This window comes from Mandrillus leucophaeus, unplaced genomic scaffold (assembly GCF_000951045.1).
Source record: "Mandrillus leucophaeus isolate KB7577 unplaced genomic scaffold, Mleu.le_1.0 Scaffold1361, whole genome shotgun sequence".
Classification (NCBI taxonomy): Eukaryota; Metazoa; Chordata; class Mammalia; order Primates; family Cercopithecidae; genus Mandrillus; species Mandrillus leucophaeus.
The window spans coordinates 54803-76663 of NW_012101323.1; the positions used below are offsets into that span (position 1 = coordinate 54803).

General features: G+C 40.7%; 1 pseudogene across 1 annotated transcript in view; it reads right to left on the bottom strand.

The window, feature by feature from the left end:
* The window catches only part of LOC105534541, a 27449-nt pseudogene extending 19302 nt beyond the window's left edge, over positions 1-8147 (bottom strand). The window contains exon 1 of the transcript XR_001005296.1: positions 8042-8147. The product of XR_001005296.1 is annotated as an RNA-binding motif protein, X chromosome-like (transcript). The remainder of the gene's footprint in view (positions 1-8041) is intronic.
* Positions 8148-21861: the final 13714 nt, after the last annotated feature.

Consider the following 21861-nt stretch of genomic DNA (forward strand, 5'->3'; position numbering starts at 1 on the left):
AGAGAATACAGGCATAGGGTCACCAATTTGTCCTGGTTTGCTCAGGAGTTTCCTAGTTTTAGCACTAAGAGTCCCATATCCTGAGAAGCTCCTCAGTCCTGGGCAAATCAGGGTGGTTAATGACCCCGCTAGTCAGTCCAGCGTGATAGTTAATTTTATGTGTCAACTTGACTGGACTAAAGATACCTGGATACCTGGTAAAACATTATTTCTGAGTGTGTCTGTAAGGTTGCTTCTAGAAGCGATTAGCATTTGAATCAGGAGATGAGTAAAGAAAATCTATCCTCACTAAGATGGGTGGGCATGGGCACCATCCAATCTATTCAGGGCCCAAATAGAACAGAAAGTTGGAGAAAGAAAGGGTAAATTTTCTCTCTGTTCTTGAGACATCTATCTTCTCCTGCCCTTGCATATCACAGCTCCTGGTTCTTGGGCCTTAAAGGACTCCAGGACTTACACCAGCACCCCCTAGTTTCCAATCCTTTGGCCTCAGACTGGGAGTTCCATTGTTGGCTCTCCTGGTTCTCAGGCCTTTGGACTCAGACTGAATTACCCCACTGGGTCTCCAGCTTGCAGATGGCATACCATGGGACTTCTCAGCATCCATAATCATGCGAACCAATTCCCATAATAAATCCCCTCTTATATATCTCTCTCTATATGCTATTAGTTCTGTTTCTTTGGAGAACTGACTAATGCAATCCAGGCATCAGAAGGAGCAGAGGTTCTTGGAAGAGTGTGAGGCTGTACCTGAACCCCCACCCCTCAGCCCAGGCTCCAGCTCTCCTCAATGGCACTCTCTCCCAGTTCTCTTCCTGCTTTTCCCATTGTTTTTGCCTAGGCTAAGTGAGGGAAAGAAAAATAAGCCTTAGATGGCTTAAGCCAAAGGACTAAAAAGCCAGGTTACTAATATTTTATGCAAGGTGTTTTTTAAAAGAATTTCTAGAACTTTTCACTGTGTGTTTCTCAAAGACTCTTTTATACCACAAGGAGGAAAAGGAAATGAACCACGAATAGCAAAGTGGTCTGCCCTTAGCCACACAACAATTACGGGGAAGATCTACAGTTTCCTGTTGTTGGCCTGGCCTGCTGAGCCATTTTTCTTGGTAAGTTACTTAAGCGTATCTGGGTTTCAGTTTGGTTTTGTTTGTTTTATAAGCTTTAACTTTTTAAAAAAGAAATACTGTATTTTGTGTGTAAGCCACTGGCTGATGATGAGGCTCAAATAAGAAAAGTTTGACAATACATGTGAAAACCTCCTTCTCAGACCTCCTTCCTCTAAGTCTGCAGGCCACTCGCACTGCCAGCTCATTTTGGCCTGGTTATTTGCTTGTTCTCTCTGTCCCAAACATTAAATCTTGCCTGTCCAAGATTCCTCAACATTTGTTTCATTGAACATGTCAAAAGAAAACCAAGTAATCTGAAAAACATAAAACATAAAAACCTCTTGGCTAATAGAAAAAGGTAAATGGGTCTCACTCTCCTTCTAGTGTGCCTGGTGGGCTTCCTTTTACAAAGAAGGCCCTACATTTTTCTGGTCTAGAAGAGTGGTATCTAATGGCAGGAATATCACATCAGGTAGAATGTGACGGCAAAAAATAGATGGAAGAACCATTATGAGAACAGAGAGAATTTTGGAGTTTCCTGAACCCCACCTAAGCCATCCATGACTGATTCCATCAGCTCGTAGTTAACACTGAAGTGACAGAACAAGGATTCAGAGCGAAAACCCAACTGATGGATCCTGGTAGTCAACTCAAGTAGTGCAGGTGCGTTTGTTCTATGTCTAACATCTTTACACACTAGCGTGATTTTCTAAAACTATGGCCATTTTCAGAGACACGTATAGTCAACATCAAAAGAACAAAAATAGATAACATGTTGTAAAATTACAAATGTGTCTCTCAGTTTGGCACAGTGGCTCATACCTGTAATCCCAGCACTTTGGGAGGCCAAGGCAGGCAGATCACTTGAGGTCAGGAGTTCGAGACCAGCCTGGTCAACATGGTGTTGAAACCCCACCTCTACTAAAAATACAAAAATAGGCCGGGCATGGCGGTGTGTGCCTGTAGTCCCAGCTACTCGGGAAGCTGAGGCAGGAGAATGGCTTGAACCCAGGAGGCAGAAGTTGCAGTGAGCCAAGGTTGCCCCACTGCACTCCAGTCTGGGCAACAGAGTGAGACTCCGTTTCAAAAAAATAAAATAAAATAAAAAGCATGTGTGTGAAGTTTTCACTTGAAAAGCTAATCTGCAGCAAGATTGGGAATATTAATGCATAATACTGATGTCAGCAGGCATTGTTTAATCAGTGATAATGACTGAGAGATAGGGTCTGTTCAAATGACTGCAATCACCTTTACGAGTTGTGCTGGTTATTCTTTTTTTTTTTTCTTTTTCTTTTTTTTGAGACGCAGTCTTGCTCTGTCACCAGGTTGGGGTGCAGTGGCGCAATCTCGGGTCACTGCAACCTCCACCTCCCGAGTTCAAGCAATTCTCCTGCATCAGCCTCCCAAGTAGCTGGGACTAAAGGCACACACCACCACACCCAGATAATTTTTGTATTTTTAGTAGAGATGGGGTTTCACCGTGTTAGCCAGGATGGTCTCGATCTCTTGACCCCGTGATCCACCCGCCTCAGCCTCCCAAAATGCTGGGATTACAGGAGTGAGCCACCGCGCCCGGTGGCTGGTTATTCTTTATTTGTCACGTAGATCTATTCTATGATAGGGAACCATCAGGAGATCAGAGAAAGCTGGAGGATGGAGAAATTGGGGGATATGTTCTGCATCCTCTCCTGTCCAGCTCCCTCTTTCTCTCTGCCAGGGTCTGGTTTGACAATGACTGTGTGACTCTATGTAGGGCCAGAGTTCATGTTGGATGGGCCTTGTGGCCTGGCTGCAGTTCTCATCAGCTTTCAGTAAAGACATTTCCTCTCCACTTGCCACTTCAGGCCTCACAGTTCTAACAGCTTCCCACTGATGCTAGTCCTTAGGTAGTCACTACTTCTTGTTGGTTCTCATAACCACGCCCAGCCATTTTGAATAGTCGCTCCATCAAACTCATTTCAATTGACCCCTTTAATGGTATTATCTGCTTCCTGCAAGGATACTGAATGATACATGCACGAACGATAAAATGGAGAATTGAAGAAATTTCTAGGTTACACAGATGTAAAAGAAAACATAAAACGACTTTTATCTGAGATTTTTACATAATTAAAGTATTTCAATGCTTCATCCTTTTCCATGTGGACAGTGCAAGAATCAACTCCATTCAAAACAGTGTCTTCATTTTCCCCAGTTTTTTTTATACAGGTTCTTTTTAAAATCTTTATTATAATATTAATTATTTAACTATCCTCCAAAGATTATTCACCTCTTGGAGGTATTTTGAAAGATTTTTGTGTAATGTATAATGCCAAACATTACAATTTTCGTGTATTAAGTCCCTGGTTCACTCCCAGGTTTGGGCACCCCCCAAATATATATACTAAAATATATATGAAGTCATGTAGCTTTCTTTTTTCCAAAGCACAGCAAAAAGATAAGCGTAAGTTCAGGGATACTGGAGTTGCTGAAGAAATCAAATGAAAACTCTAGATCCTAAATGAAAAATAATTACTACAAGGGAAGACTGAAAACCATTAGACAATAGATGTAATATCAAACAAATGCAGCCACTATCCCACTCTATTTAATAGATCTTTAATTTTATAAAGGTCCCTGCAGTTTAGAAAATGTTTCCATATATGTAGAGGTTTGCTAATTGCCTCCCATGTACAGTTCTTCCCCTTTGCCCTGGGAACAGAAGTAGAACTCTGGGTTTTAGTTGAGCATATAGCCACCAAACTAACAGACTACATTCCCCAGCCTCCTCTGCAGTTATCTGAGTTCTGACAAATGAGATCTGAGTGAGGTGAGTGGAACATACAGCAAGTCTCCTTAAGAGAAGTACTCTTCTTCCCTTTCCCTCCTTTTTGTTGGCTGCAGTGCAGGCAGGATGCCTGGAGCTTAGACCAGATGCTCTGAACCACAAGCAGCATGCGGATGGCAGAGCAGCAACATAGAAGCAGCCTGGGTCACTGATGATGGTGGAGTTTTCCTACCAGCCCTGAGCAACCTACCTCCAGACGCCATTCATGTAAAAGAAAAATCAATTTCTATCCTGTTTAACTCACTCTTAATTTGTATTTTTAAAATCATATAATGCTAACTGTAATCCTAAGCTATATAATGTATATTATCTTACCTAATTGTAAGCTAAATGAAATTGTGTGAGGGCAGAAGTCATGTATTTCTTCACTGCTAAACCCTCACAGTGCCAGCACAAAGTAGGCACACATGAAATCATTTCTCTAATTAAGTGAATAAATGAATGATCCCTAAAAACACCTCCTTGAAAAAAGATCATTGATAGGATAATGTTCTCCAAATGTGAACAATAGTCATAGAAGGACTTTTAAAACAAGGAAGCATAGCACTATGGATAAATGTGTGGGCTCTGGAACCACTCTGCCTGGCTCCAATCCTTACTCAGATACTTACCAGCCGTGGGTTGGAAAACTTCACTTAACTTTTCCTCGTAATAGGTAAATAGAGAAAATATCAATACCTACCTAATAGAGCTTTTATAAGAATTAACTACATTGATATATTTCTAAAACCTAAAATAAATACTGGCATTAGCAAGCACTCAACAAATATTAACTAGCAGTAAGTACATGTAACAGCTGACCCTCATTATTCGCACATTCTGTGTTTGCAAATTCGCCTACTCACTAAAACGTATTTGAACCCCAACAATCAATGCTTATGGGCTTCTGTGGTCATTCATAGAGCAGTGAAAATTTTGCGTCGCCCAATGCTCACATTCCCCACTGAGTTGAACAAGGTGACACTTTCCATTTTTCAACTCTCATACTGTAAACAAGTGACCTTTCCTCAGTCTATTTAGTGTTTACATTTTTGTGCTTTTTGTTGGTGACTTCACTGTTTAAAATCATCCCCAACTGTACTGCTGAAGTGCTGTCCAGTAAGCGCAAGAAGGCTGTCATGCACCTCACAGAGGCAATACCTATGAAAGGTAAACTTTGTTCACTCATGCATTACAATTCTGTTGGCCATGCGTTCAATGTTAGTAAATCCACAGTGTATATTAAATAGGGTACAGAAATACACATAAAACAGGCTATGTATTGATCAATTGACAAACATGTTATGATTAGAGACTCACAGAAATATAACCCTGTATTTCCCCTAGGTTCATTATTGACTAATCCAGAATTAGCAGTAACTTTATAGAATATAAACTACTAAAAATAATGAGAATTGACTGTGCGTGTGTGTGCGTGCATGTGCGTGTGCGTGTATGTGTACATAAAACAATAAGTACTTTCTAGGCCAAGTGTGGTGGCTCACACCTGTAATCCCAGCACTTTGGGAGGCCGAGATGGGTAGATCACTTGAGGTCAGGAGTTTGAGACCAGCCTGGCCAACATGGCAAAACCCCCTCTCTACTAAAAATAGAAAAGTTAGCCAGGTGTGGTGGCTCACCCTGTAGTCCCAGCTACCTGGGAGGCTGAGGCAGGAGAATTGCTTAAACGCAGGAGGTGGAGGTTGCTGTGAGCCGAGATTGTGCCTCTGCACTCCAGCCTGGGCCACAGAGCAAGATTCCATCTCAAAAAAAAAAAAAATTAATTAATTAATTAATTACAAAGTACTTTATTTCCTAGGACCAATTTGTGGCTAGCTTCAATTTATATTTTTGTTACATGAATCTTTAAGAGGAGGATTTGGTGATCCTTTCCATGGGGAGAAAAATTTCTAGATGGACTTGGAGGGCTAATAACACAAAGCTTGAAATTGCAAAAGCCAAAGCGAATTTTTAGTTAACCACAACAAAAAAAATCAACAGGTAGTTGATCCAGAGGATTAGCTGGTGGGCTGAAGTGACAACCAGGAATTCCTGAATGTAAGTGTTTGTCTTATTTTAAACTTCCGACAAGTTACTCAACTAACATAAGACTACATGGGAAGTACATTAACAATGCAGGTTGTCTATATCTAGCCCTGTAGTGGATAGGAGTCAGGTTCTAGACTTGACAGTGTAAACTAGAGGCAGTGTGAGTTGGGGTGATCCCTGGAGAAGAGAAGTCAGACCAGAACTGTGAACTCATTATTTCCTCTTATAGTTATATATTAAATAAAACTCTTAATAAAGTAGGTGATGTATTCCTCAAAATTAAAAAGAGAATTTTGTTGTTCACAAGCACTGGCTCTGGAATCAACAGACTTAGGTGTGAATCTCAGCTCCACTATTTCCTAATTTAGAGGTCCTGGGCAAGTCAATCAACCTTGGTTTTCTTTTTTGTTTGTTTGTTTGTTTGTTTGTTTGAGGCAGAGTCTCGCTCTGTCACCCAGGCTGGAATGCAGTAGTGTAATCTTGGCAAACTGCAACCTCCACCTCCTGGGTTCAAGCAATTCTCTTGCCTGAGCTTCTCAAGTAGCTGGGACTACCAGCACACACTACCATGCCTGGCTAATTTTGGTATTTTTAGTAGAGACGGGGTTTCACCTTGTTGGCCATGTTGGTCTCGAACTCCTGACCTCAAGTGATCTGCCTGCCTTGGCCTCCCAAAGTGCTGGGATTACAGGCATCAGTTTTTTTTAATTGATTGTTTTTTTAATTGATAAAATCAGGAACTAATACCTACCTCAAAATATTGTTTATGTGTTTAAATGTAGTATGTGTATGACAAATACCATATTGCTAGGCATATAGTCAGTTTTCAGTAAGCAGCAATAAATACATAATCCCAGGTTTTGTCTTTCTCTTCCGTAGAAAAGTAATCCTTAGCTTATATGTATACCAAGATGTGATTATTTTAGCAAATATCTTAATATACTTTGAAAACAACATAAGTACTTAGTGTGTTTCATCTCAATTACAATAATCATGTCAATACTCAATCTCTACACTTCTTTTTTTTTTTTTTTTTTTTTCTGGGATACATGTGCAGAACATGCAGGTTTGTTACATAGGTGTACGTGTGCCATGGTGGTTTGCTGCACCCATCAACCTGTCATCTAGGTTTTAAGCCCCGCATATTTGTCCTAATGCTTTCCCTCCCCTTGCCCTCCTCTCCCTGACAGATCCTGGTGTGTGATGTTCCCCTCCCTGTGTCCATGTGTTCTCATTGTTCAACTCCCACTTATGAGTGAGAATATGTGGTGTTTGGTTTTCTGTTCCTGTGTTAGTCTGCTGAGAATGATGTTTTCCTGCTTCATCTATGTCCCTGTATAGGACATGAACTCATTCTTTTTTATGGCTGCATAGTATTCCATGGTGTATATGTGCCATATTTTCTTTATCCAGTCTATCATTGATGGACATTTGGGTTGGTTCCAAGTCTTTCCTATTGTAAATAGTGCTGCAATACACAACTTGTCAATCTCTACACTTCTTAACATCAGAGAAATGTGTCAGGGAAAACAAACAAAAAAAAACTATTTTAAAGATTTCTAATTACAGTAATTTGGAAATTAGCTCAAAACATCTTCTTCTAGAGACCTTTCATTAAGGAAAGCATAATTTTGTCACGGAGCCCCAGGTTGATATTTAGAGATTAGACATCTAATCACAATGGACTGACACATTCATTCATTCATTCATTCATCACTTGTTGAGAATACACTAAAGGCCAGATTCTGTCCAATGCCCTGGGAATTTAGCTGTGAGCAACATATGTATGGTCCCTGCCTTGTGGTCTCGGGAGGAGAGGAGGAAAATAAAAGCATAAAACAATTGCACAAACAACTGCATAATTATAAAAAGTGGTACACCTCAAGAAGTGTTACATCAGGACACAAGTGATGCAGTCTCAGCATTCTTTCAAAGAAATAATGAGTAATTATTTCAGGAACTAATGACTAATTCCAGGAACTAATAACTAGAACTAACGAGTAATTCCAGTGTAACAATGGGAAGAAAATATTTCTCCTTCACTGACACTTCCAAAAATTCCCTCTCCTCTCTTACTTGCCTGACTCCTCAGAGCCACAAAACTTCTCATTCCCTATCCTGAGGCCACACTGGTCTCTTAATTTCTGTTTGTTTCCCATTTTCCACTTCCCTGGTTTCTTCGCCATTCCCATTCCACTCCCTTCCCCAACAATATCCCCAAATCCTCCTTGGAGGTGTAAGAATGGAATAAACAAAGCAGCACACTTTTCCAAGTTGAGAGAAAAAGGCCAGGGATATTCTCTGATATTAATTTTTATAACTGTGCAGAAGGAAGACTACAGGGTTTAATAGAAGCATTCAACAGGAAAGCCCAGCCAGTCTGGTAAAAATAGAGAAAAATCCGTGGGAAAATAACATTTAAGTTGAGACTGGAAGAAGAAGCAGTTAGTGGAGAGAGGGAAGAAGAGGACATGAAGGAGACAGAAAAGAGCACAGCACTGGCGGAACAAGACGGTCAACGTGGTCAGGGCAGAGCAGGGAGAAAGAAGTTTCCCTCATCTGGTAAATGAGGCTGGATAGGCAGAGAGGGGCCAGATCACGCCGGGTTTTATCTTAAAATCAATAGGAAGCCACTGAAGGGTTTTTGTATTTTGTATTTATGAATATAATTCTTTATATTTTCAGGTCAAATTTTATGACTGTTTTTGGTAACACTGGTTTTTTAAAGCCAAGAATATTACCCTGAACTTTTCTCATCCATTATCACAACATACTCACCAAAACTTTTAATTTTGAAATGAGAATGATCCATGTACCCTAGTTTCTAAAATTCACTTTTCTTTAAAATGAAAATCACATAGAAAAAATGAATATATCCTGCACCTATGCACAAATGCATTCCAGTTTGAATTGCTATAGACCATGTGTTGAAACACCCCAAATAAGATTCGTCCAGGAAATATAGCATAATTATAGCTCAAAATGTAGCTCTCCTTGATTATATTATGAAACCCAAAATGGACTTGTGACACAGGTTAGTTTTCAAACATTGAAATACACACATTTTTATCTTCCTCTATGCTTGTAACAAAGATTCCTTCTCTCTGTGTTCACACTGAATGACTGTGTTCAGCAGGAAAGAAACCAGTCTCTCATACCATTCTTTTCCTAAACACCTGGTTATTCAGTTTTAACAAGGTGACTGGTTTCCACCATAACTCTGCTATTTTTCCACTTGGCTGAGTCCCTTTGGACCTTAAAGTAAAAACCTATGTAACATTAGCTTTCCTACTTACACTATATGGGTTCCACCTACATCATGCCACTAATTTACAGGGGATACTGTGAATAATGCAAATAGGGATTCCTTCCTGTGCGCTTTCATTTGAATCTCTGTGAGATGGACCAAAAGGCACTATTATTCAGATCTTTCATGTTCTACCTCAACTCATATTTCACTGGTTTATAAGCACAGGTAGAACTCTTTCATCTGTTGCTGGCTCCTTTCCTAGTTTATTGTGTATTTGAAGTAACCATAAAGCGAAAAGATTTGCCAAGTTACCATATTTATAGGATTAGAATAATGGTTGCCATTTACCTTTCAGACCAAAGTTCTTTCAAATACAACTAGAAGGAGGTCATTCTACAGTTGCAGTTACCCTTCCAAATGCTATAGAAATGCAGGGGAAGAGTGGTCGTCACGTCAGACCCCCAGGTTGCATACTTTAAATGCAGCAGTAAGGCTGTACCTGGTGGTTACTGAAACCATTCCCAGTTTGAGAGCAGATGGACCATAAACACCAGGTAAATAAGACTGGCTTTAATAATTTTTAATTAAATGGAGAACTTAGAAGTTGACCACAAAGTTCTCCTTCCTACCTGGCTATGGAGGGAACAATATTATATACATTGAGGTTTAAAAAGAAAAGTATCATTCTTAGACCCAGGTGAATGGACCCTTGTCCTAAGCCCCATGCTGTAGAGGGCCCCACTCTTCCCCATGTTGCAAGTATTCTCCTGTGCCCACTCAGAGGTTACACCCCCCACCCTTTGGGACCATTTCTGAATTCCAGGACCCCAGAATTCCTTGCCCAGATAATCCTCAACCTGCTTCCAGAGTTTCTAGACCTAAGGGTGATCAAGTGGCAGCTGTCAGCAAGGAAGTGTGGTTGGCGCGTGGGTATGCGAATTGGGGTGTCCACACATACACAGGAAGCCCCTCACCATGTAAGATGCAGCCAGCCATGGAGGAGACAGGGCCTGGCTCTCCCCATGCCTCCGTGCTCTGGTAGGAAACACCAGGTTAGGAGAAAGAGCATCTCTTACTGAACAATTTGTTCACTTGATTTATAACTTGGAAATATTTCGATATATGATTTGTAGGCCTCTATTTATATTCTTGCCCCAAATCTCACAATTGTAAAGAATGGCCTTTAAAAGAATATATTGAATTCAAGACATCAGTAACTAATAGTAATTTGGGAAACTTTATATTCTTTTCTAAACATAAATCACTAGAACTGTAATACAAAAGATGTGACAAGGAAGGGGGAGTGGGGCTCCACTGTTTAGATCAAACAGTAGCTTCAATCTCTTAAGTTGTGCTCTTTGTTCATTAAGCATGAGGAGCCAGATAGAACATTCTTCTCTCCACCACAAGAATTCCATCTGTAGAACAGAGGCTCCCAGGCTGCCAGCTGCTCTTCACTCCCCTGTCGTAAGAATGCAGCTGAGGTTGAAAACTTGTCACCAAGTTGGAGCCAATATCCACCTGTCCCTCTTGTCAGTCTCTTTCTATAAAGTCTTCCTGGGATTTAAAAACTAAAGCCATAAAAATGGGATTTGCCTTGACTCTTTCTAGAACAGCTATATACCATGCATGCATCATATGTCCCACAATGACGGTGTCTCTTAAAAATTGTGATATTTAAATAAAATAACAGCTGTGCAGTACTATGAACAGCCATGACAGATATTCTTAGAAATTGTTTGCTTATTCAAATCACTGAGTGTGGATTTTATTTTTCCAGTAAACCAAAAAAGACAGAAAGAATAATAAAAGGAGGGATGTTCACAGCTATAATTTATACAAAATCATGTCAAAAAATTTCCTACTTCTCATGAATAAAAAGCTAATATATAATTATATAAGTATGGGCTCTTTTTCTATGGTAGGAAAGACAATGCTGCTATATAATATGCATGTCAATATGCCATTAATTCCTAATATGTTTTGAAAATATATAAATCCTTAATGGATTTTGCTTCAATTTGGAAATTATATATAAAGAGCATGTCTATCTTTTCATCAGATCATTAATAGGAAGACGTGATTATGACATATATTTTTAAAACTTTATTTGGAAGAAAAGTATTGCAAAGATGTCTAATGTAATCTCAAATGTTGTGTCTAAAATCAAAAAAGAGTGTAACTAAACACATACAGCAAACTTCCTTTGGGATCTGAAAAGTGTCACTGTGGGGAAAAGAGTTAGTCTGGCTCCAGCTCTGGATGAATATGCATTGCTGCTTTGCAGCAAACAGGACAGGGCAATTTGAGTTTGCAACTGGGCCAAGGTTGGGGTATGGTGAGCTATAGTCTTTTACATATTTTGGAGTACTTTTCTTGTTCCATGACTGCCTTTGTTGCAAGCAAATATTGTTTGTACGGGATTTTTAACAGCTTTACAAAAATAGTTACCTGTTCAAATCCTTTCAATGAAGAATTCAAAAGAAAAAGAGAAAGAAAATTGAATTCTGTACTTCCTAGGGCCACATGGCTCTTATTTAGGAATCAGAAGGGGGACATCAAGTGAGGCATTTTGTATATTAACTTTATTAATTATGTTCATACATAAAGAGATTTCTTTTTTTTTTTTTTTTTTTGAGGTGGAGTCGCGCTCTGTCACCCAGGCTGTAGTTCAGTGACATGATCTCGGCTCACTACAACCTCCACCTCCCAGGTTCAAGCAATTATTCTGTCTCAGCCTCGTGTAATCCTGAGATTACAGGCGCCTGCCACCACACCCGGCTAATTTTCCTATTTTTAGTAGAGTGGGGGTTTTGCTATGTTGGCTATCCTGGTCTCAAACTCCTGACCTCAGGTAATCCACTCACTTCAACTTCCCAAAGTGCTGGGATTACAGGCATGAGCCACCATATCCAGCCATAAATGGATTTCCTAATGGACATCTTTTTCATACAGATTGAAAATCCTCAATCCAGATATAAAAAAGATAGTGCACCATGCCACTGGAGTGAATAAAATAAAAGAGAACAGTGAGAGCCAAAAGACAGACACAGTGGCTCATGCCTGTAATTCTAGCACTTTGAGAGGCCAAGGCGGGCCGATCACTTGAGCTCAGGATTTTGAGACCAGCCTGGGCAACATAGCAATACCCAAGACCTTGTCTCTTCAAAAAAATTTAAAAATTAGCTGGGCGTGTCGACATGCACCTATAGTCCCAGTTACTTGGAAGGCTAAGTAGGAGGATCACTTGAGCCCAGGAGGTTGAGGCTACAGTGAGCTGTGTTCATGCCTCTGCACTCCAGCCTGGGAGACAGAGTGAGACTCTGTCTCAAAAAAAAAAAAAAAAGAGTCAAAAGAGAGACTACAGGAATATATATCACACACATTAACACAGAATTAATATTACACAGAGTTATGGGAAACAGATATTTAACAGAGCCCAGTCAACCATGCTCCCCTGTGTAGAGTGAAATCTTTAAAGATGGTATCCACTTAACAGATTTTGATTGAGCTAGAGAGAATGGCTGAATAATGATATTTATCCAATCTGTATATATGCTGATCGTTCAAGATATTTCTGATTTTAACTTTTAAGAAATAAAACATACATTTCTATATTTGAGAGCTTAAAAGTGGATATGCCTTAGGGAAAACACTGCAGACTTACAGAGCCTCCTGAGCATGTATCTTGTCCTGCCGACACTGAAATCAGAAAATAGTAAGTGAAAGCAATTACCTTCATTGGTTCAGTATAGCTTAGCTATTCTTGAAACAGAGCTTATCAATGAGAAATCAGTTAGGAAAGTCACTTTTCTATCTCAAAATTTCAATCATGGAAGGTGACGCAAATGTCACAGGCTGCGATTTCCTAACTCCCTAATTTGCTTTCCTCATGCCTGCTACTGTTTCCTTTGGAGAGGAAGGAGCAACTGGAAGCCAGCAGCTGAAGGTTCCTTCCTTTCAGTTACTCCCCTCACTTCACACTCCTCATGCCTCTCACTTCACCGTCTCCTTCACCTTTAATGCCATGAAGTTCCAATATAAAACCTAAGCCTGTGGTAGCCCTTTCTAAATCAGAATGTGCAGCTCCACTTGGCAAGGCACCACATCTACTTTTAAAATATACACCGTACCCAGGCACAACGTGAGCACTCAGCACCAAACATACGTGTCAAACAGTAATAACTTCAACATTTGCTCACCATAACCTCGGCATATGTTCAAATAATATGGGCTACTAAAATTTCACTACACATGTACTTTTCTACCACCTCTACTGCACAGAAAGCTCATTCAACTTTAAGTCTCAGGAGCACTGAAACATGTTTATTTATAATATTATTTTCCAGTTTGGGTGGAGAGCCAATTTATACACTTTCAATAATTTCAATAAACAAGTAGGCTATATCCTTCCTATCACAGTCTTCATTGTACGTCTGTTATATACAACAAGATTATTTTCTTAATGTTGACTGTGCCACGTGTGTGTATGTATGAATCAATAGATGTAGATGCAGATAGCTGTCATTCATTAAATGCTCACTCTATGCCAGGCAATGTGCTAATCACTTCACTCATTTGTTTAACAAATATTTATTGAACACCTCTGATGTGTCAGACACTGGATTAGATATTAAGAACATAGAAGCTAAAAGGACAAACATAGCCTGTTCCTCATGAAGCTTATAGTCTAGTAAAGAAAACAAACATTTAAAAAACATTATAGCAAGGAATCTAACCAACCCAAGGTCTTGACACTGATAAAGCAGCATCTTTGCAACCTGAGAGATAGTATAGCAGGTGAAAAGTGGGAGCAGAATGTTCTTGTGAGAGGAAACAGCACATTAAAATGTGTAGTTGCTTTGAAAAGGTAAAAAGAACTTGAGGGGAAGGGGAAAAGTGGTTAATGGTGATACTGGAGGAACGGGCAGTGGCAAGGTCAGGGAGGGCACTTTAAGTGCATTAAGGAATTTGGGCTTTACCCTGAAGACAATGAGAAGGGGCTGAGGGGATGTAAGCAAGGCAGTATCACCATCAGATTTGCATTTTGTAAGAGTCCTCTTTCCTCAATATGGAGCAAGGAGTAGTCAGAGAGACTAGTTAGGAGCCATTGCCCATGAATCCAGGCTGGAGATAATGATGACCTAGACCAAGGTGCAAAAGTGAGGAGGAACAAAGGGAATGTATTCAAGAAAATGGATGTGGTGATGTCATAGGACTGGAAGACAGATTGAACTTGCTTGGAGACATATAGGAGAGAAAGGAATCAAGGTCTCAACAATTGCCCTGTAGGTGTAATTGTGGTGGAGAGCCAAGCCAGATTATTCCCCTGGGAATACAACCAATATTTTCTTTATTGTTTACTTTATTATTATCTTTACCATCATGCTTCAATTATCTTAGTTCTCCATGTGGATGATATGTACACCTAGGATACCTACAATAAGAAAGACTCAAAGCACTTTCCAATTAGTAAGCAAGCACTACCTTCATTTCACACATAGAAAAAAAACATAGTGCCGGGCACAGTGCCTCACGCCTGTAATCCCAACACTTTGGGTGGCCGAGGTGGGCAGATCACGAGGTCAGGAGATCAAGACCATCCTGTCTAACACGATGAAACCCTGTCTCTACTAAAAATACAAAAAATTAGCTGGGTGTGGTGCTGGGTGCCTGTAGTCCCAGCTACTTGGGAGGCTGAGGCAGGAGAATGGCATGAACCCGGGAGGTGGAGCGTGCAGTGAGCAGAGATCGCACCACTGCACTCCAGCCTGCGTGACAGAGCAAGACTCTGTCCCAAAAAAAAAAAAAGAAAAAGAAAAAAAGCATAGTTTACACAAAAGGAATATTGGTACTTCGTTCGTTGGCTTCATCTGAATCTTTTCTGAGGACCATGAATAGAAATTGAGACCTGGTTTCCAAATGAGTTTGTTTTCCTAACACTCTACTACTTTATCATTCAAATTGTTGTTTTGCTTCTCAAGCACTGTAGGTTCTGTTAATTTGGGAATATTACCAGAAATCCTAAAAATATATGATTTTGGAGTCCAATAAGCAGACTCTCAAAATTTATTTAGTTGCTTAGTGATTATGCTTATAGCATCATAAAAGCTAAAATTGATGAGAAGCCAGCAGAGCCTATTTCAAAAACCAGTAAACTCTATTCCAATAACTTTCTGTCGACTTCTAAAACTTGAGAGTCAGACCTATAAGACCAGTAAAGGATCAGTGTGGAGGGCAAGATTGGACACAACCCTACAATGCACATTCGTCAATAGCATAAGGTACCTATTTTATGAAGTGAGTATTCTACCTTTTCTAAAAATATATAAAAAGCCACCGTGAAGATGACTTGATGATGTCTATTATCGTTGCTAGTGATATCATTATAAGAATCTACATACTTTGGAAACTCCCCAAAATTAAGTCTCTGTCTTATATGAGATAAAAAGGATGTATATGGAGAGAAGACGTCTAGATGGTTAACGTTTTCTCTTATTCTACAAATAATTCTACCGACAGTGCAATACTGATTCTTCATGTATTTACTCGGTGCAAACAAGAAAGAATTAAAATTTAGAACAGTGTCATCCAAGTGGCACACACACAGAAAAAAACAAAACAAACCAAGTAAGTAGTTGAAGTGCTGTTTCAAGAGGACACTATATAAAAACAGATTGTCTAAGAAACTGACTATCTGGGAAAACAAATGGGTATTATTCAAAGCTGACCTTGAATGTAATAGAGTATGGAATTAGCAAGTTGAAATATCTAGCAGAAATGTACACAGGCACAAATGGCTATGTGTTCTCACTGCCCTGAAACACTACAGGATTAAACTTATGCTTGTATTATACACTTTTTAACAGAAGTGCTTAACCTTTTATTCCTGTTATCATTTCACAAATGTGACATCAGTTATTCTTAGAACCAACTCACAAAAGATTGACTCTGGTGGTTTTTATGTGGGTAGAAGGAGCAAGTGTCAAGATGAGCTGCATCAACGGAACAGAGATCACCATTCTAATCAACAGGGTGCTGTTGTGCACTTCATTCACTACAGTTCAGAAAATACAAATTTTTTGAGACAAGGTCTCACTATGTCACCCATGCTGGAGTGTGGTGGCACAATCTTGGCTCACCGCAGCCTCAACCTCCTCAAGCTCAAGTGATCCTTCTGCCTCAGCTTCCCAGGTAGCTGGGACTACAGGTGCACACCACCATGAGCAACTAATTTTGTTTTTTGAGTTTTTTATTTTTATTTGTTTATGAGACAGGTTCACTTTGTTGCCAAGGCTGGTGTTGACCTCATGGCCTCAAGCTATCCTTCCACCTTGGCCTCTCAAACTGCTGGGATTACAAGTATGAGCCACCTTGCCAGCCCTCCTCTGAAAAATTGATATAGAGATCTTCAAACCTAGAACTTATACTTTAAGTCACAATCCACTGCAAGCCAAGTTTCCAAAATGTTAACATTGATGAGTGAATTCACCAAAGGCTCACTATAACTTTAGTGGTAGTAAAATACCAGAAAAGTCATGATGTCACTTATTTCAAGAGGAGAAAGAGAGGGGTAGGAGAGGAGGAGGAAGAAGAAGAAAGAAGGAAGGAAGGAAGGAAGGAAGGAAGGAAGGAAGGAAGGAAGGAAGGAAGGAAGGAAGGAAGAAAGGAAGGAAGGAAGGAAGGAGAGAAGGAGAGAAGGAGAAGGGAAGGGGAAGGAAGGAGAGAAGGAGAAGGGAAGGGGAAGGAAGGGAAGGCAAGAGAAGGACACAAAAAAATAAAGATCCACAAACATGTTCGCAATCTATAATAGAGTGAAAGCAAACTGCCTCAGTCCCTATAAGCCCAAACCCTTTAAAAGTCCATAATAATAATAATAATAATGGCATCATTTTAATGGTACTTGCTTTATGCCAGGCTCTGTTCTAAAGGTGTCATATATATTAACTCAGAGGTACACTATTATTATGTTCACACTACAGATGAGGTTACTGAGGCACAGGGAGGTAAATAACTTGCCCAGAATTACTAAGCAGTGGAATCAGCATCTGAAGCTAGACAGTTCTGTCTTCAGGAGCTAGTTGCTGTGTCCTTAGTCTTTATTACAGCATCTCTAGATACAGTGCTACTCAAAGTGCTTGTTCACGGAATGTTCATTACTGGTCTACAATGAGATAAGGTGCTTGCAACCAGAATGTAACAACTAGGTCACTAAACACACCGTACAGATAAGCTGACATTATTATTATTATTATCATCATCATCATCATTTTGGTGGATTTTATACATGAAAGAAGTAGTGTGCCTGTTTACGGCTTGGCTGAAGTTGCTTATCTCATCTTCAACCAGTAACGGTTCTTGGACTAGCAACAGTCTGCAAATTGCCTTTTTAATTTTTTTGAGAGAGAGTCTCACTCTGCTGTCGCCCAGTCTGGAGTGCAGTGGTGCAATCTCAGCTCACTGCAACCTCTGCCTCCTGGGTTCAAGAGATTCTCCTGCCTCAGCCTCCTGAGTAGCTGGGATTACAGGCACCTGCCACCATGCCCAGTTAATTTTTGTATTTTTGTATTTTCAGTAGGGAAAGGGTTTCACCATGTTAGCCAGGCTGGTCACAAACTCTTGACCTCAAGTGATCTGGCCGCCTTGTCTTCCCAAAGTGCTGGGATTACAGGTGTGAGCCACCGTGCCTGATGGGCAAATCGCCTTTTGAGTGGTGTGACCTTAGAAGATTATCTTCCCTGGATTGAAAGAAGGAAGGGAGCTAACACTTTTGAGCAACAATTTCTCCTTGGCTTTGTCCATGTGATCCTACAGATAGCCCTTTAAGGCAGGAGTTAATCGATGTGCTGAACTGCCTATTTCACAGTCTCACAGATAGTAAGTGGAATAGACAGGATGTGAATGGAGATCGGACAGGTGTCCAAACAGACTGCAGGCTGTGACATGACGCCTCCCACTTCCAAGGAGCCACTCAGACCAAGAATAAGGAATAAAACAGTTCCAGGGCTCTGGAAAATGTGTGAAATGGGCAAACTTGGAGTTTGCTTTTCTCAGCTTCCAGTCTTGTACCACCACCATCCTCAAATCCTTTCCTACCTACTCACCCTACAGACATGTCTTTTTTTTTTTTTTTTTTTTTTTTTTTTTGGTGGAGTCTTGCTCTTTCACCCAGGCTGGAGTGCAGTGGCGTAATCTCAGCTCACTGCAACCTCCGCCTCCCAGGTTCAAACTATTCTCATGCCTCAGGCTCCTGAGTAGCTGGGACTACAGGTGTGGGCCACCACACCTGGCTAATCTTTGTATTTTTTGTAGAAACAGGGTTTCACCATGTTGGCCAGGTTGGTCTTGAACTCCTAACCTCAAGTGATCTGCCCGCCTAGGCCTCCCTAAAGTGCTTGGATTACAGGTATGAGCCACCACACCCGCCCAGAGATATCCTCTTTTGATGCATTTAGTCAGATGTGTTTCCTTGAGTTCTTTTCAAATTAAGCTACATGTTTTATCTCATCAGACTTCCTCCAGTTTGAGCAATGACAAGTTTTCCATGAGTCCAGTTAACATAGGCCCTACTTCCAACTAAGGCAAAATACAACGTGTTGTGTGTTTAATCTCACTGCATTCCTATCGGGAACACACCCATTTAGGAAATAGAAATGATACCCCCATCTCCAGGGTATCTGTAAAATGGAGGGGGTGGGAGTGGGAGTGGGCTACTTCTCTTTCCCACACTGGTGAGCAGTTCTGGTCTCAGATGTCCCTTCCTTGCACTGCCCTTGGCATCTAAATGGGCCGCCAGGTAAAGGGCATGTGAATCACAGAATCTGCCAGGTAGAATGCAAGTCTAAACTTCCACCTGAAGACCTTTATACCCAAGAAGTGGTCATCTGAGTTCTGCATAAACTTCTTGTGACAGAGAAGTAGTCGCTTAAAATAGTAGATTTGGGTTCTGGAGTCAATTGTCTGGGTTTGAATCGTGGTTCTACCAATTCTTAGCTGTGCATATGGGGAAATTTATGAAACCTTTCTGTCTCATTTTCTTCACCAACAAAACAGAAAACCTACCTTATCACATTGCTGTGAATATTTAATGGGATAATGATATATAGAGAGCACATAGTAATTATTGAAAAATTTTAACTATTACCATTACTTCAGAGTGCAGTAGACTATACATTGCTTGCTTGGAAACTGTGATTCTACTAAAGGAATCTAAAATTATATTTGATTTTTCTTTCCAGCCCTTGTTTATTCTTCTATTCAACAAGTATCTGTCATGTTCCTGCTGTGAGTATGTAGAGGGATGGGTGACTTGGAGGGTTAGGAAAGGTGCTGTATTAAATCAATTCATCAGGGTAGTCCTCAATGAGAAGGTGATATCTGAGCAATGATTTGAAGCAAGGGAGTTAACTACAGGGACTCCAAGAAAAAGAATGTTTCAGCAGTGCACAGATGCTATGGTGGGACCCACGTGGCATGTTCTGGGAACAAAAAGAGTCTATTGTGGCTGGAGCCCAGTGAGTGGGTGGGGGAGCAGTAAGACAGGAAATCAGAAAGGTGAGCGACAGACCCTCGGAGCTGGTGGGTTTCTATCAGAGGGAAATCTACAGCCCTTGCAGGGATTTGAATAAGGAAGGGAATGATCTGATTTGTATTTTAAATGGATCACTCAGGATGCTAGTTTGAGAAAAGACTTGAATATCTTTCCTCTCCCCACCTCCTTCAGGCTGAGGGGAAAGCAAGGTAGATTCTTGCCATATTGTAGTAGAAAGACGATGGCGACTAGACCAGGGTGGTGGCGGTGGAGGGGACGAGCAATGGTACGATTCTGAGTCTAAAGAAATGGGCCTCGAAAGCCACATGAAGAAAACGTAGGTAGTACAAAACCACAATCAAATGTATCAAATGTGGCTAGCAGGGCCAATAAAGTGAGGACTGAGCATTAGATTAAACCACCGAAAATCAGGGCTAACCCAGACAAGAGAAATTGTGAGGACGTGCCGGATGCAAAAAAATCTCACCGAAGTGGGCTTAAGAAGAATGAAAAGACTGTGTCCAGTCATGATGAGGCACCAGAGACTGAATTTACCCTCCCACCTTAAACGCCTGAAAAACTGGACAAAATTCATGAAACAAAGAATTTTCAGTCAGTGGAAAACACACAGCACAGGACAGTGATCCCTGAGAGCCGGGACACAAATGAGGTGCTCCATATGACTGCCCAGCGAACTCCATAGAGATTCCGGCCACACTGCGCAGTGGGGGACACCAAACAGAGTGCCCCGAGGTGAGGGACAGAGTTGAGAATTCAGGGAGAACAAGGCAGTGCAAGAATTCACAGAGCAGAATAGTACAGCAAAGAGGACTGCTCAAAGAAAAAGCTCTGGAGGCCTGCAGGGGTTCCCTCTAGAGGGGCTTCAACTGAAGAAACTCCCCAAGGCCCTGGAAAGAAACACAGAAAAGGGGCGAGAAATAATTTCCAGAGTCACACAGGACTGGAAATAACTCAAGGAGTAAGAACTGCATGTTTCAATGCTAATGGGAATTATTCAACAGAGAGGGAACAACTGATGATGTAGGAGAGGAAGGGGAGAATTGCTCAAGCAGTGTCTCTGTGGGGACGAGAAAGGTGCCTCCACAAAGAAAGGTATGTGCTTGAGATAGTTCCGTCACAGACAAGAAAGTGGTACCTGTGGGTGGAGATGCTGAGTGGTGAGCAGATGCAGTGGTGATGTGGGAACCGTGCAACTTCTCTTATGATCACCTCAGTTTTCTCAGTTAAGCAGAAAGCAGGAGCATCAGCTTAGAAGGAGGATAACGGAGGAGATGCTGAGGAATTGAGGAGAGAGGAGGAAGTGTGAAATATTCACTTAGGAGAGTAAAATGAGGAAAAGTCCTAATGCAACCAGGAACATTTATATGTTTCTACGAGTGGCAGCATTAAGGGCCTATTTGGTCATAAATCTAAAGTGAGGACTTCCCGTGCGGTTGTGTTTTTCTCCTGCCATTTGCAGCTGCTCAAATGCAGGTGTGGGATGGTAAAGATTGGATTTCACCTGGGTTGGGGATTTGGTAAGTGAGTAAGATAAAGGGAGAGAGGGGCAAGCAAGCCATGCATCATCACAGTTGACTTTGAATGGAGTCCTTTTTATTTTTTCTCCCTTGAACTGTTATTAAACCAGATCCTCTCTCTGCTGTATTTGTGTCACTGAGTCTTTCAACCTAAGGCCATTCTGCTCATATATTTTTATTCCATCACTCATCATTAAAAGCTATTCTTCCAACTGTGGATCAGTGAACTCTCTCTTCTTCCTAGTCACCACCAGAAACATTGAACAGGACAAAGTCAAGGGCAGGTTCTCTTGGTTCACCTCTACAGACTTCTCGTTGGATTAGCAATTTATTTGTCAACATCAAGCTTGGTAAATACATGTAACTAGCTTTTTGTTTAGATAATTCTACCATCATCAAATTAAATATCTCCATCTTTTTTCAGCGACACCAAGAGGGTTTATTAATTGCCTTGCCAAAACCAAAACATTCTGTATCTACAGCATTTCCCCACCTCTCAGTGTAATTTTTTTAAATGTTTTATAAAGTTAGTGTGGCACAACTTGTTAACAAATCCATATTTGCTATTAGCAGTTAATGTT